Source organism: Rhinichthys klamathensis, unplaced genomic scaffold (assembly GCF_029890125.1).
Source record: "Rhinichthys klamathensis goyatoka isolate OS25496 unplaced genomic scaffold, OSU_Roscu_1.1 h1tg000051l_1, whole genome shotgun sequence".
Taxonomy (NCBI): Eukaryota; Metazoa; Chordata; class Actinopteri; order Cypriniformes; family Leuciscidae; genus Rhinichthys; species Rhinichthys klamathensis.
The window spans coordinates 2287060-2302252 of NW_026606597.1; the positions used below are offsets into that span (position 1 = coordinate 2287060).

General features: G+C 37.3%; 1 protein-coding gene across 1 annotated transcript in view; it reads right to left on the reverse strand.

Moving 5' to 3' along the window:
- Positions 1–15193, reverse strand: part of fam189a1 (family with sequence similarity 189 member A1) — a 106588-nt gene that overhangs the window by 20682 nt on the left and 70713 nt on the right. The gene's annotated exons all lie outside the window — the stretch shown is intronic.

The following is a 15193-nucleotide window of genomic DNA, read 5'->3' on the forward strand; positions in this document are numbered from 1 at the left end:
GCTGCATTTTTTTAATCAAAAATACAATATAAACAGTAATATTGTGAAATATCATTACAGTTTTTAATAAATGCTTCCATTTTAATATATTTGAAAATTTAATTTATTGCTGTGATGTCAAAGCTGAATTTTCAGCATCATTACTCCAGTCTTCAGTGTCACATGATTCTTCATAAATCATTCTAATATGCTGATTTACTGCTCAAGAAACATTTATTATTATCAGTGTTAAAAACAGTTGTGCTGCTTATTCTATTTTTGTGGAAACCATAATAATTTTAGTAACACTTTAGTTTAGGGTCCAATTCTCAATATTAACTAGTTGCTTATTAGCATGCATTTTACTATTATTGGCTGTTTATTAGTATTTATAAAGCACATATCAATGCCTTATTCTGCATGGCCATTTTCTACTACCCAATAATACCTAAACTTAACAACTACCTTACTAACTATTAATAAGCAGTAATTAGGAGTATATTGAAGCAAAAGTCATAGTTTGAGATAAATTATATGTTTATCTCTGTAAAGCTGCTTTGAAACAATCCATTGTTAAAAGCGCTATATAAATGAAGATGACTTGACTAGTTAATAGTTAATAGCTAATCGTGAGAACTGAACCCTAATCTAAAGTGACCATAATTGTTTTCAGGATTATTTGATGAATAGAACGTTTAAAAGAACAGCATTTAGTTGCAATATAAATCTTTTGTAACATTATAAATGTCTTTGTTATTGTCACTTTTGATCAATTTAATGCATCCTTGCTAAATAAAATCATTAATTAAAAAAAATTACTCCAAACATGTATATTATGAAAGTAAAATAATAATAATGAATGTTGATTTGATAGAGTTGAGCATAACTAAAAATAAAAGAAGATATATTCACTAAAGAATTTATGACTTTTAAAGATGTTTTTCCTACTTTTCACAACAACATGTTCCGTGGTCATGGGAGCCCTGGAAATTGGTGCAGGATCTCTCCCTCTGTCTCTCTCGCTTACACTTTCTTCTCCATTTTTCCGTGTTTAGACTATCTGATTTCTAATCTTGCTATCTAGTTTATTTGCAAGACAATTTACAAAGTCTAATCATTACCAGAGTGTGTTTAGTTTATCAGACCAAAAATAAACCAATTGTGGTTTATGGGACTTGACGTAAGAGCGTGAAAGATCGAACGTGATTGATCAGAACTATTCATCCATGGGGAAAGCCAAAGGAACAGATGTGACTAATAATTAAAGCACTCAATAATCAATGACTTCAACCAAAACAATTAACGCTGATCTCACCATCTGAGCCCTGGCTCATTACTGTGAGAGACGGCCCCTAACAGCTCACATGAATAAATGAATAACACAAGTGCACTTCAGAGCATTAGGCTATTTTTCTCTGGGTGTTGATATACTACCTCTCCCACAATTCCTCAGTAGGCCATGCTGATACACGGCCAGTGACATATGGTCAGCTAGAGAAACCAATCTTTGCGTAATTCCCCCGTCCCACATCCCATCAATGCGGACCCGTGCCGCTTGATAGATCTCAAAGCGTGGTCATTTTTTCTCTTTTTGCACCGCTGGCAGAACCGCATCTCCTGGTTCCTCTCCCCCAACTCTCCATTTAAAACAATTCTCTTTATTTCTGAGCTGACACTTCTGGGATTTCAGTCCTGAAGGATGAAATACGTTGGACATGCTGGCTGCTTTAAATCACAGTTTGTGCGTGGGGGAACATCAGGTCCAGCCCGGGCAGATGACTGCCTAGGACACTGAGACGTATATCAGCACCGGCCTTACCTCCACAACACGATAATTTACTAATGAGGCCCTCTACCTGACGGGGCATTAACCTTGCAATACCAGACATGTCAGTGGAGAGAGAAAGAGACAGAGTGAGAGGAGTTGAAAGTGAAAGTTAGAGTCACATAGATGCAGATTAACGCTTACAATATGCGTGAGGGGGGTGTGAGGGATGCTGGGAGATATGAATGTCAGGCTACCAGCAAACTGGAAATTTAAGAGGCTGATGTACGAGGAGGTTCACAAGTGTCCGGGGGCTGTGAGGGTCCTTGGCTCAGGCGCACAGGAAACCTCACGCTTGATTTCCTCCACACTTAATAAAGTGCAGACATTGTAGAGATGACATGGTGATCCATTGCAGCTGAATGACTGAACTAGGTTGTGTTCTGTCTTGTAGACCAAAGGACACTGAAAGGTTACGGGCATAGGCAGGGTGGGAATCTATGCATCCAATAACCATTTAAAATATGTGATTTACACACATCACATTGTTGTTGCTTGCTGTGGGAAACTGGATTTTCATAATTAATCACTGACAACAACAATCATGTTAGAATGTTTTTCTTGTGCAAGATGACAAATATGAAACCAAAGCAGAGCTTCAGGGAGGAAGGGGACATCTCCATCACTTTAGAGAGAGAAAACACATTACAGCACAAATGATGGCTGAGGACCAGGTTAAAATGCAGGCAATAATGAGGCTGATTTTGTAAAGCAAAAATTGAAAAGATGTTATTCAGAACGCGAGTGATAAGGGAAAGCTTAATGGGCCACTCTTCAGACGTCCTTTCAATGCAAGCTGAGCGTAGCCAATGAAATACACGATTCCTGTCTATCTCTAATTTACTCTGCTGGTAGTACAGACTAAGGGAAAATGGTTCTTTCAGCAAATGCTTTGTAGTTTGCAGTGAGCAATATCAAAAGACAAATTCAGTTGCTATGCTTTGAATCTACTACTGCAACTCAAATTCAATCTTTAACTTTAATTGCAACATGCTGTCTTCTCCAACTGGTTCACAGGCATTCTGCAGGTTGCCTGGGCTTTTGCTTTAGCAGCAGCTTGCAAACTAACTGTATAAATATGATATCTGCAGTCATTTTTCTTTCAGTAATGAACAACCATTTTTACAGTATTTTTTAATCTATGTCAATGTTAACTTCAACACATACTACCGTTCAAATGTTTGGGGTCAGAAAGATTTTTTTTTCTTCAAATAAATTACTTTATTTCAGCAACGATACACTAAAATGATCAAAATTGACAGCAAAGACATTTGAAAAAACATTTGAAAAAAATCAATAAATGCTGTTCTTTTGAAATTTCTATTCATCAAATAATCCAGGAAAAACAGTTTCCACAAAGAAATTATGCAGGACAACTGTTTTTTTACTGTGATAATAATTATAAATATCATATTAGAATGATTTCTGAAGGATTATGTGACACTGAATACAGAAATAATGGTTGCTGAAAATTCAGCTTTGTCATCACAGGAATAAATTATATTTTAAGATATAAATAGAAAACAGTTATTTTAAATTGCAATAATATTTCACAATACTATTGTTTTCATTGTATTTTTTTATCAAATAAATGCAGCCTTGATAATCATAAGAGACTTTAAAAAAAAAAAAAAAACATTTGAACAGTAGTGCATATAACCATAAAAATGTACGACTAACTATATTTCATATTTTATATATAAATAATACATACATTTTTATGCAAAAAATATTTTTAAAAATACATTAATATAAATGAATGTTATGTAAGCAATAAGGTACGAGAGTCTGTGCTGTATCGTGAATAAGCTTCGCGTTGTGCCCGGCTTCAGCCGTGACTTATTTACGATACAGCAGTAGCCTCGAGTACCTTATTGCTTTTATAAAACGGTTACCACACAATACAAATATTAAAGCCGAAAAATATGTTTCTATGCAACTTTCATGAAGTAAAATGATCACCTTCCTTCCACTGGAAAAAACAGTCCCTGACCGTAAACAGCAACAGAAGTTACATACATTATTTTTGCCAATGGATAGTCTTAATGAGTGAGTCAGTCAGAAGAGAAGACTTTTACATTGAAAGGAATCAAACTTGTGATCACGGAGGAAGAAAGACACAATTGACAGATGACTATCGGCACGGGAAACCCCCTTAACTGTTAAAAGGACAAGATATCGCAGCGGACATTCAAACGGATTTTTTTATTATGAATATAGGACTGACCTGAAGGAAAATGCTATGTCTACTGTAAATGCAGGTACACTCGCTTACTCGATCTCTCACAATACTCTACTCTAGGTTTAATGAACAATATCAATGAGATCAAACATGTGTTTAAGTTGCTAAGAGTGGTTGCTAGGGGTGTTGTGTAGTGATACATTGAACCTTTGAGTGAAGCGGTTAACTTATAGCCGTGTTTTATCGTGAATAAAACACAGCTATTGACCAATCAGAATCAAGGATTGGAACTAACCGTTTTATAAAAAGTAACATTAACCCAGATAAATGCTATAAAAACTATTGAGGCTAATGCATTAACTAATGTTAACAAATTGAACATAGACCATAGTCAGGGTAGTGCTATATTAAATTGTTTGACAGGAATAAAAAACAAGGCTGTGAGGGATGTAACAACATACCAATTGTTCAGTTGACGAAACATCTTCCAAAAGACTTTTATTAGTCAAAAACAGTTTTGAAAGTTGTGACTTTTGAACATTACATGCCATTGAAAAGACTGTAAGTCCATCCCTCACAGACTCGTTTACACCAGCGTAAAATTCAACAATGACGCCTATAGGTCTATTGGAAAGTGTTACCATTAAAGATTGGTAAACTTGTTGGATCATTCAATACTCTAAATAAGCATGTTGCATGTTAGTTGTCTCTGTCTGGCTAAAATCTCCTTTAGGAGTGTTGACTCCTGAGAGCCCAGGCCCTGATGGACTAATTACCTCGCCTGGCTCCATGCTGCTGTTTTCTAATTACCGTGTGGGTTCACATATCACTGTTTAACAGGTTCTCATTAATTACAGCCCATCTGCCACCTGCATGCCAAGTAGTACGACGCGTCGTCTGGCACATGCCACTCACAAACGCCAGCGCTGGGCACAAATGGTCTTCAGCCATGAAACAATTCACACCTGTCAATATGGCTGTGTATTGGCATTTAGGTTTAGCATTATTGGCAGAAAGGATCCGGTAAAGGGGGAGTACGTCTAGCGAGATGAACTACTGGAAAGACCACAGCAAGAATCTGAGAGACATTTAATTTAGAGGTTTTAAAGAAAACAAATCGGGATCCAGAACCTGGTGCTAAAATGTGGGCTGAATAATAGCGGACATATGATGTTTTTGGACCACCTGGTGGAGATACAAACACATGGATGATTGTGCTCACTGTGACAAAAGAACCACCTACCGTCCAATCAACACCACCCACCCCTCATACCAGCAGCATCTGAGCCAGAGATATATGGTTTGAACAAGAGTAGCCGGGCATTAAAACAGAATATCACTGGCAGATTGTGATGAGATACAGCTGGTGCTTATTATAGTTTGTCATCGGCACCATCAAGTCAGTGTTGTGTATCCAGGGACACTTTTTATTACGTAAACGGGACAAATACGGTTTTATATGGCTTTTATTTTCTATTTTATTTATACACACAAATTAGAGGCTGCAAAGACATACCACAAATGAATGTACATTATCAAACAACAGTAATTCATCATTTCATTACAAGGCCTGTTCTAATTCTTCACTACCTTATGTTTTTCTTAGAACAAGTATACGTATACAATCTGAGATGTATCACTGTGAACTGCAGAGTACCTATCTTCATGACCCAGCAAAACATGTGCATTTCCATACGTGGTGTGTAATTTATGATTTATTATTTACAGGTTAAAAACAGTTAAAAACAGTGTGAATCCTAAAGCAGCACCCAGTTTCTCCATTGCAAGATCAGTTAATATGATCAAACTCACTGTTCAGCAGTGGAGAAGTCAAGCATCTACCACTCAATAAGCTCCCGAAAGTTGAACTGCCTTGAACAATAAGCTGATGCAATCTCGGAAATAAGACTTACAAAAACTTACACTCAGCCCATTTAACAGAGCGCTATTTCTCCTCAGGGGATACGGGACCTTTAACACCTTCTATGCTTATTTTTAAAAAGCAAAATTTATCAGGGCATAAATTCAAATTCATAACACAATTAGCTTTATTCCATGTCTAAATTTGGGTTTGAATAGTAGAGGCATGTTACTACCAAACCAAAAGACTACTGAACAATTCCTACCAACATTTGAAAAAGGATTAAATTGTGACTTCATGTAATTATCAAATGTAATCTACCTAAGTGCAAAATTAGCATATTGTATTTCCCTTCCCAAAATAAATTAACAGTTAAAAGCGTTTAAGCCTGATGTGTGACGTAAACCTGTGTGCACCTCAAATTCTTTTAAAAAATCTTTTTTAATCGTATTATGTATTATTTGGACATGAACAGTTGATCAACAGTGGAGGAGATGTTTGTTTAGTTATTTTACATAGATGAGTGAGTACTGTGTAATTGTGTACTGTGTAATTTGAGGAAATGTGTAAATGAGGAAATGAGTGAAATGTTGTTTGAGTTCCGAACCGAAGACTCTATTTTGCCAGTGTTTCCTGATATCAAGAGACAGATTATCAAATAAATCAAAGCAGCTTATTAGAAGAACATAGTTTGTTACAATGGGAATTTCAACAAAATTCTCATTCACAGATAAACACACTAGCAAAATCATTTAAAGGGATATTCACACCAAAATAAAAAATTCTGTCATTATTTACTCACCCTTATGTCCATCCAAACCTGTATAACTTATACCTGTCCTCCTGAATACTAAATAAAATGTCCCTAACAATTAAAATCCAATCTACAACGTTGCCTAACTCGTGACTGCAAAACTAACATCACTAGCTAGTTAAGAAAAGTTCTGGTGTAGGGACATTAGCAAAAAGGAAACCCTTCATCATTGACTTCAAAGATGTCCAAACAAAGCCCCAAGAGACACATTCCTAAACAAAATCCACATGCTTCACCAAACTGTAAACACACTGGGTCCTTGGCTATCTCTCGCCCCCATGTCTCAATTTATCAATGTCAAATACCTAAGAAAGAAAAAAAAAATCACCCCAATCAATTTGCAGACAGGGTGATGACTTACACTAAGCACATCTCTGTCTCTCTGTTTGATAAACAGAAGTGTTGGGCAGGTCTCAGACCCAGTCACTGCTCTCAGCTCAGTCTAATGTCAGCTGCTAATTGCCCTGCTGATGGAGGATTACCTTTCATCATGCCAATCCTCTGTCTTTGCCCATCCGGCTCCTCATTACACATTAGCTATATGGTGGCGAGGGAGCATGTAGTATCAAGAGCACATCATGAATACCAAAGAAAAAGCGAATGTGTCCATCACAGTCTGGGTATGCTGGCTGCATGAAGGGGATTGAAGGCATTTCTGCGGTGTTAGCTATATTTGTGAAATTGATTTTTACATTTGATTGCAGATATGTCATTAATATAAAGCAGTCACGTTTTAGTTGGTAAGTATAGGCTAATTAGCCCCTGCTGGAAGATGACATAACTATACAATTTCTCTCCTTCAAAAACAATTGATTTAGTTAAAATCACAAATATTTCACTATAGTGGTATGTTTTGACCATTTTCTGAGGGCTCTTAAAAGCGATAAATGAACCTCTCAGCTTCAGAGTGATTATTCATAAGTTTAATGAGAAAATATGGCAGAAGAATCCTGATGGGTGACGTGCCAGTCAAGCAAATGCCATTGAGATAAATGGGAATGCTATCAGATAGCTTTGTCCATGAATTGTAGACCCCATTGATTATTCATTTCGGAAAGATGACTTCATTCTCAGCAAAACTTCTACACTGACAGCTAGGGCTGGGCGATATGGCCCAAAAAATTTATCACGATATTTTTTTTTATATCAGTCGATATCGATAATTATCGCGATAAATGTCAAATCTTTATTTCTTTCAAGTTTAAAGGCAGATTTTTGCTCCTAAGTGAAAGTTGTACCAGAGCGTTGTGGTTTTAAAAATCTGAGGTAGAACATTTAAACATTTGTCATTTTTCCTTAACAAAATATTTCTTCAGCACAGTTTGCAGTGCAGACTGCAATATTCAAATTACATGTTTTGTCTCGAAATGCATATTTGACAGTGAGTTGACAGTAAATCTACATCCTAACTCAAGCTAATGCTGCTATGTTAAATTTATGTTCATTAACAAAAACAGTAACATCTGTTTTTATTTTATTTTAAGGACCACATTTTTATTTGGTAAAATGTAATATTCTGACTGTTTGAGTTTTATTAAAATTAACCATTGGTCATCCAGTATCATGCATTTAGATCATGATAACCACAGATAAAGCCAGGTACAGCCTATAGCACCTCACTATCATGGCAAAATGTTACTTTATGGTTTCTATGGTATTTGCATGAAAATCAGTAGCCTAACAGTTAAATACATTATTAAATACTGTAATTATATTCCATTAGTCATTTAATACATTGTCTACATTAATAATATTATACAATTCAATATGTATATCCCACATTTCATGGTGCAGTTAATATTACTAGGCTAACGTTACAGTAAATCCATGGTAGGCTAAATGGATTCAGTATCAATTCAGATTCTGAATTCGCTGCGCAGAGTTTCTCCTGTTTGTCAGCGGTGTTTCATCTGCCTTTAAACTGATTTAAACTGGACATTTGTGTTCTTCGCTGAACTTAAGCGCTTCTCACTGGATCTCGTGAGCAAGACAATCAGAGTAAACGCGTCTGCTCTAGTGAGCTCGCACTGCCATTTGGACTTTGAGCCGAGCGGATAAACGGTCCGCGCGGTTCAAATGAGTTTCGTTGCGTTCCGCATTTCGCGGATACACATTATCGAACATTTATCGACCTCTTGATATCGTTTTATCGAGAAAAATTATATCGCGATAATTATCGTTATCGTTTTATCGCCCAGGCCTACTGACAGCCAATTTAAACATAGTCTCCTGACCCTACACAGACTCAAATAACCTCCGTTTGACTTGTGACTTTCGGAAAAGAGGGAGCAAAAAGGGATAAATAAGCAATTATTGGCAGAGCTCATACATGTGGACTCAGAGCTAGCTTAACCTGTGAAATCCGCAAACATCTAAATTGGCCTAGCTGAATTAATGGATAAAAAAAAGATTAGACCGGCAACTACGAGAAGGCGAGAGGTTACAGCCTGTTCACACTACTGACATGCTGGTTTAGCATCCTGCCCGCCTCTGCGGCACAAATTAGTATTTAGTCTGCAGCACCTCTGCGACAACACATCATTTATTTTCAATTATCTCTGCCCGGATGAGATCAGGACAGCGTTGTTTTGATGCTGTCGTTCTCTCTGTCTTTCTTAGAGTTTGTTTACCTCTAGGACATCCATTTTGTTTTGGCTCCTGCCAAATCACTTTCCCATATCCTAGAATACTCACCTTAAGGGCAGAGAAGCATCAATCTACTGACAGTCAACGGTGGATTCATTTACCTGGTCTTCCTCTCACTTCTTTTACTTCCACAAACGTTATCTCTATTTCGCGTCACCATTCCTGTCATTGTTTTCACGCTTGAAAGGAAAAAGGTCTGGACCTCTACTGACTCCCTCATTTTATCTCTTGCATTCTGTCTCAGAGTGTTTTTATGGCTTGTTAAACTAAAAGTGAAAATGACAGAACGAATGGCCAATGAAAGCCCATAAGCGTATGATAGAATTAACATTCAGGTTGGGTGAGCAAGCCTTCAGTAAAACAAAAACATGGTGTGTGTTTTGTATTGTGGGTCTTGACATTCTGCTCTTTTCTCATTGCTTTGATAAACAGAAAAGAGAAAGGTTAGAGGTTGCTTTACATTCGGGAGATTAACAGGGGGATTCACGGACTACAGAGGGTGGTTTACGTGTCAGAAGAATGGTAGAAAACCCTTCTCTGTCCGCAAGTATAATATGCACAGCCACAGCCGTATCTGATTAAAGCTGTGCAGTGCCCATTTGTCCTGTCTCAGTGCAAATATCTCATAAGTGACTTCTCCACCCTGACCAGACGCTTAGCTCGCACTGTCCAAACAAACCCTTGAGGTGTTATTGTTAAGACTCCAAGGGCAGAGGCAGTCACGGCAATCCCTGCGTTCTGTTATTCACAGCCGTTGGATCTATTCAGAGGAAAATTTCTTAAACACCAGGAGTGGGTATCGCTTACACCTTCATTTATTACTGTTAGCTACTAATCCCTGAGAGGGTCATGATAAACAGACTGATCTATAGGCCACGACTGCTGAGGGCAAGCAAGGTTCCTCTCTGAGACACGAGGCAGAGAAAGGCCAATTAGAGAGTTTCCAAAGAGTCAAAGTAAATCTAGCAGCTGTTTGGGTAAAATCAAAATAATCAGTTTACTTTATGCTCTGAAATGACACTTATAAAAGCCTTTAACATAAAGAATAGATTTGATAGGGATTGTGGTCCCGGCCAACCCAACACTTCATCACAACTTCACCATTCAGCTAGGCTTGTCATCCATAACTCCATCAAGGTCAGCCAGGAACCTTGGAGTTGTAATTGATGATCAATTGAACTTCACAGACCACATCGCTAGAACTGCCCGGTCATGAAGATTTGCCTTGTACAACATTAGGAGGATCAGGCCCTTCTTATCAGAGCATGCTACACAACTCCTTGTCCAAGCGCTTGTTCTATCCAGACTGGACTATTGTAATGCTCTCCTGGGTGGTCTTCCAGCTTGCACTGTCAAACCTATACAACTGATCCAAAATGCTGCAGCCAGATTGGTCTTTAACGAGCCGAAGAGAGTATGTCAATCCTCTCCTCACAAAATTGCACTGGTTGCCAGTTGCCACTCGCATCAAATTCAAATCACCGACGTTTGCCTACAGAAAAGTGCCTATTAGGGCTGGGCAAAAAAATCGATTTTTCGATTAATCGTTTTTTAAAATGTGGTCGATTCAAAATCGATTCTCAACGGCCACGAATCGATTTTTTCCATATTCAGAGCTCGCGGTGCTGCGTCTTCTCACTCTGCACAAGGCAAGCGTCAAGCGCTGCAGGCGTCGATACACACCAGAGACTATTTATATACACACTCGTGTTTAGGAGTCGGGACATGGTTCACTTGCACAATCGGGCCAGCATTGCATCGTAACTAACGTTTATCATTTTCACGTCTTTAAGTTTTACCAGTTTAAACATTCAAGCAATTTTAAACTATCCTGTGCTCGCGCACTCGCGCATGTTTTTCATTGCGTGCGCGGTGCACATACAGTAAAGCCTAAATCCGCCTCACAAACAGCTCGCCAGTAACAAAAGTTCTTTTTCGTGGATTATATCGCTTTAACAGTTAAAAACACGCAAAATGATGTCAAAACTCTGGTCTTGGTGAGTAACCTCGTAAAGACAGTCGGTTATGTCTTAAATAAGCATAAAACGCGTCTGACAGACAGTATAATGAAACGGTAATGGATCCGTGCACTAGTTCTTAAAGTGAACGCAGCCATATGCGTCTGTCATTAATTTTGTTGTTAAAACAACATAATATAGCATTAATTGTAAGGAATCAGAATTAATAGCCTATGTATTTAATTCAGTCAGGACTAAAAGACTATCCAGTGTTATTTTACATTGGATTACTTTATTCAGTTTCTGTAGTATTTCTGACCTACCCAAAAACTTTTCTTTTTATGTCTCTTTATTTGTGTCTTTAGGCCTATTCTATTGTATTTATTTGTGCTACTTTTTTCAATTTAATTCTAAGATTGAAATCAAGCTTCCATGTGTTGCATAAACTCTTAACAAAAAAATTACCCCATTGTAAAAACAAACATTTAGGTGAGATCAATGTAATAGAAAATTGTCTAAAAAATGATAACTGATATTTAGACTGAGATTTATATTACATCTATATTCATTATAGTCGAATCGAGAATCGAAATCGAATCGAGAATCGAAATCGAATCGAATCGAACTGTGAGCTTGTGAATCGAAATCGAATCGAATTTGAACATCTGAATCGATACCCAGCCCTAGTGCCTATGTTTGTCCACTATGGAGAAAAATCCTGCAATGTTTTCCTCAAAAACCCTAAATTTCTTTTGACTGAAGAAAGAAAGACATGAATATCTTGGATGCGTCGGGGTGAGTAAATTATCAGGAAATTGTAATTCTGAAGTGAACTAATCCTTTAATAAACTGTCAATCTGTTACATTTTATAAAGTGTAACACTATAAAACAAAACACTACTGACTAGGCATGCAATGACTATTTTATCAAAACAAATTACTGCTGTATCACATATTTTAATTACAGGTATTTTTATAGTCTGCATTACGAAAAAACTAATCAAAACACTACAAAACCAAACCACAGCACAACAACACGATGGGGCAAAAAAAGATGTCTGGACTGTGGGTGGAGTAGTCTACCGCACCATCTTAAAGACTCGTTGATTAAAATACACTGAGGGCCACAACAAAACAAAAGGCCCTGGATGGAGCTCCAGCAGAGCAGCCTGTAATGAGGCTTCACTATTATGCCTTCTACTTGTAGGTGTGCACCATGTGCTGACATCCAGGGTTGAAAGAGAGGCACACACAGAGAAAGGTACAGCGAGGTAGAAACTGATAGAAGAGATCAGACTGTCCTTTGTTCCAGCGTTTCAATCAGGTGTCTCATTAATGGCCATCAGAGGTCCAACCGCGCTGCAGCCTGCTCATGATGGCCATTAGGGCTAGAGAACATCTACAGGAGCACTTTTTTTCTCTCTCACCCACAACTGCATCACGTCAGATAATTAATACAGCCAGATCAGAAAAAGCTATAGTGCAAATGACGTAGTCCGGGTTGGAGTTTGCTTGCCTTTGCATGGCTCCGTACACGAGAGGACGATGTGATTCAAGGCCGTAAGATATATGACCACACCATTAACACATCATGACTTTTATAGGGGCTTCAGTTAAGCTTGTTCTTTACAATTGCTCAGAACACACAAAGATGTCAAACACTAAAAGGACACACACTATAATATAACTCTTCTACTGAATGAAATGAGCAAGAGAAAGTGTTGACTTGCGCATGATGGATGCCTCTCATTCTGCCCTGACAGTTACTATGAACGAATAAAGTGTCTGTCTGAGCCAATCATATAGATCTGCTCTTGAACACGGCAGAGGCTGTTGGAAAGAGGGCATTCTTTCTCTCTCAAGTAAATGAGGAGAAAACCACAGGCTGAAAATAGTTGTTTAATATTGTTTGACATTAGCCTCACAACTGGCAAAGAGACCTTGAGTACAAATCATCGCGAGGCATCAGATAAGCAGTATAATTCATATTCTAATTAATATGGTAGCATAGCTGAGACTCAGAGAGTCTCTAAAGGGAGGGCACTGCTCATCAGCCTTATCTGAAAATGGTGAATTATCCAATGCATTATCCCTCAGGAATATTACTTCTCATTTATATTTCACTCATTCTTTCTTACATTGCTTTCTCTTGCATGCACACAGCCCTAAATAAAGACACTTAGGAGGCTGCTCCAGGGAAAATGTCCCAACAGTGTTAAAGATGGATAAAAGCACACCATAAGCTCTTTTAGGCCGCCCTTTGCTAATTTATCTGCGGCCTTTCATTTATGTACTAATGTAGTAATCATAAAGGTTATTAAACTGTCTGTGTGGAAACACAATCTCATCTCAATCTCAGGTTCTACTGCACAATAAGGTACACCACTGGTCAAAAGTTTGGAGTTGCTAAGATTTTTTTTATGTTTTTGAAAGAAGAGCCTTATGCTGCATTTATTTAATTCAAAATACAGTAAATTAAAATATTGTGAATATTATTACAATTCAAAAGCACTGTTTTCTATTTAAATATATTTTAAAATCAAATTTATTCCTGTTATTCCTTTTTTCAGACCTTTTGATCTAATGGACGAAAAAAGCTTATTTACATACAAGCGCGACTGGAGACGACAGAAAAATACAAAGAGCAGCAGTTTTTGTTTCTGCTCTGACAGCCGCAAGACCACGCCGAATGCCGTGAACACGTGTTAGAAATCAGGAATAGTGAGAGAACATTGTGCTTGGAATATTTTTCATCTTCAAACCAAACTTGACTCTCCAGACAAAGTTTAAGTCCTGTCTGGCTAGCGCGCATCCCATAATGTTTACGCATTAGGTCAGTAGCGGAGAGTAGATGGTCTTTTGTGGCTGTTCGAACACATTCGACCACATGAGTGTTTACACTATGAAAGCAAGCGTTTTCGACTACCTCTGGAAGTGTTCAAAAGTAGACAAGCCCTGTTTACACCTATATTTAGTGTCGTCCCCTTGTGATCCGATCGACCAAAACGCATCTTAATACCAGGTGGTTAAGGGGCAGATGAAGCTGGCAGAAAACACTGTTTTTAGATGCACAAGGAACACACTGTAAAAATGTTTTTCTAGGCAAACTAAGAGAGTGCTCCATTTGCATACATCTAAACAAACTCAAAAATATGATTTTATATGACTCAGGGTTCCCACACCTTGGTTAACTTCAAATTCAAGGACAATTCAAGGACCTTTCAAGGACATTCCGGGTCCAATGACCCTCAAATTCAAGGACTTAATGTGGGGACAAGGAACGTTTGAGACATTTCAAGTGAGAGCAATGTTACATCGTGTTACCTTGTAAGATACATTGTAACAGTTTTCATCTGTCAAACAACTATATATATATTTTTTTTGCATTTATTTTTGGCCATATGACAGAGATCTAATATTCTATTTGTCGTATTTATGTTTTGCATAAAACTGAAGAATATTCGGTACATCCTATTAAAAAAGAAGAAGATAATAATCAAATAAAATATTAAATAAAATAAAAAATGTATCAAGGTCTTGGAACTGATTATTTCAACATGACAACTTGTCAGCTCAACAATAAACCATGCGAAAACATGAAAACAAGTATGTGAACTTGCAACAGAACACATTATTATTTTACATTAGATTTTTTTTTTATTCCCACATAACGCTTCATTATATTTTGGTGTGCCTTATGCAGTCATTCTGAACCAGTAATCATGTTTTTGACAATTCTGCAGGGATGGGATAATTTTTTCCATTTTTAATTTATTTACTACTTAAATCATCACTACATTATTATGTAATTATTTGTTATTTGTAATTAATTAATTACTAATTAGTATTTTATTTAAATAATTTAGCACTTTTAAAACCTTTTTTAAATGCCATAAATTGTATATGACAGATATGATCATAATTAATT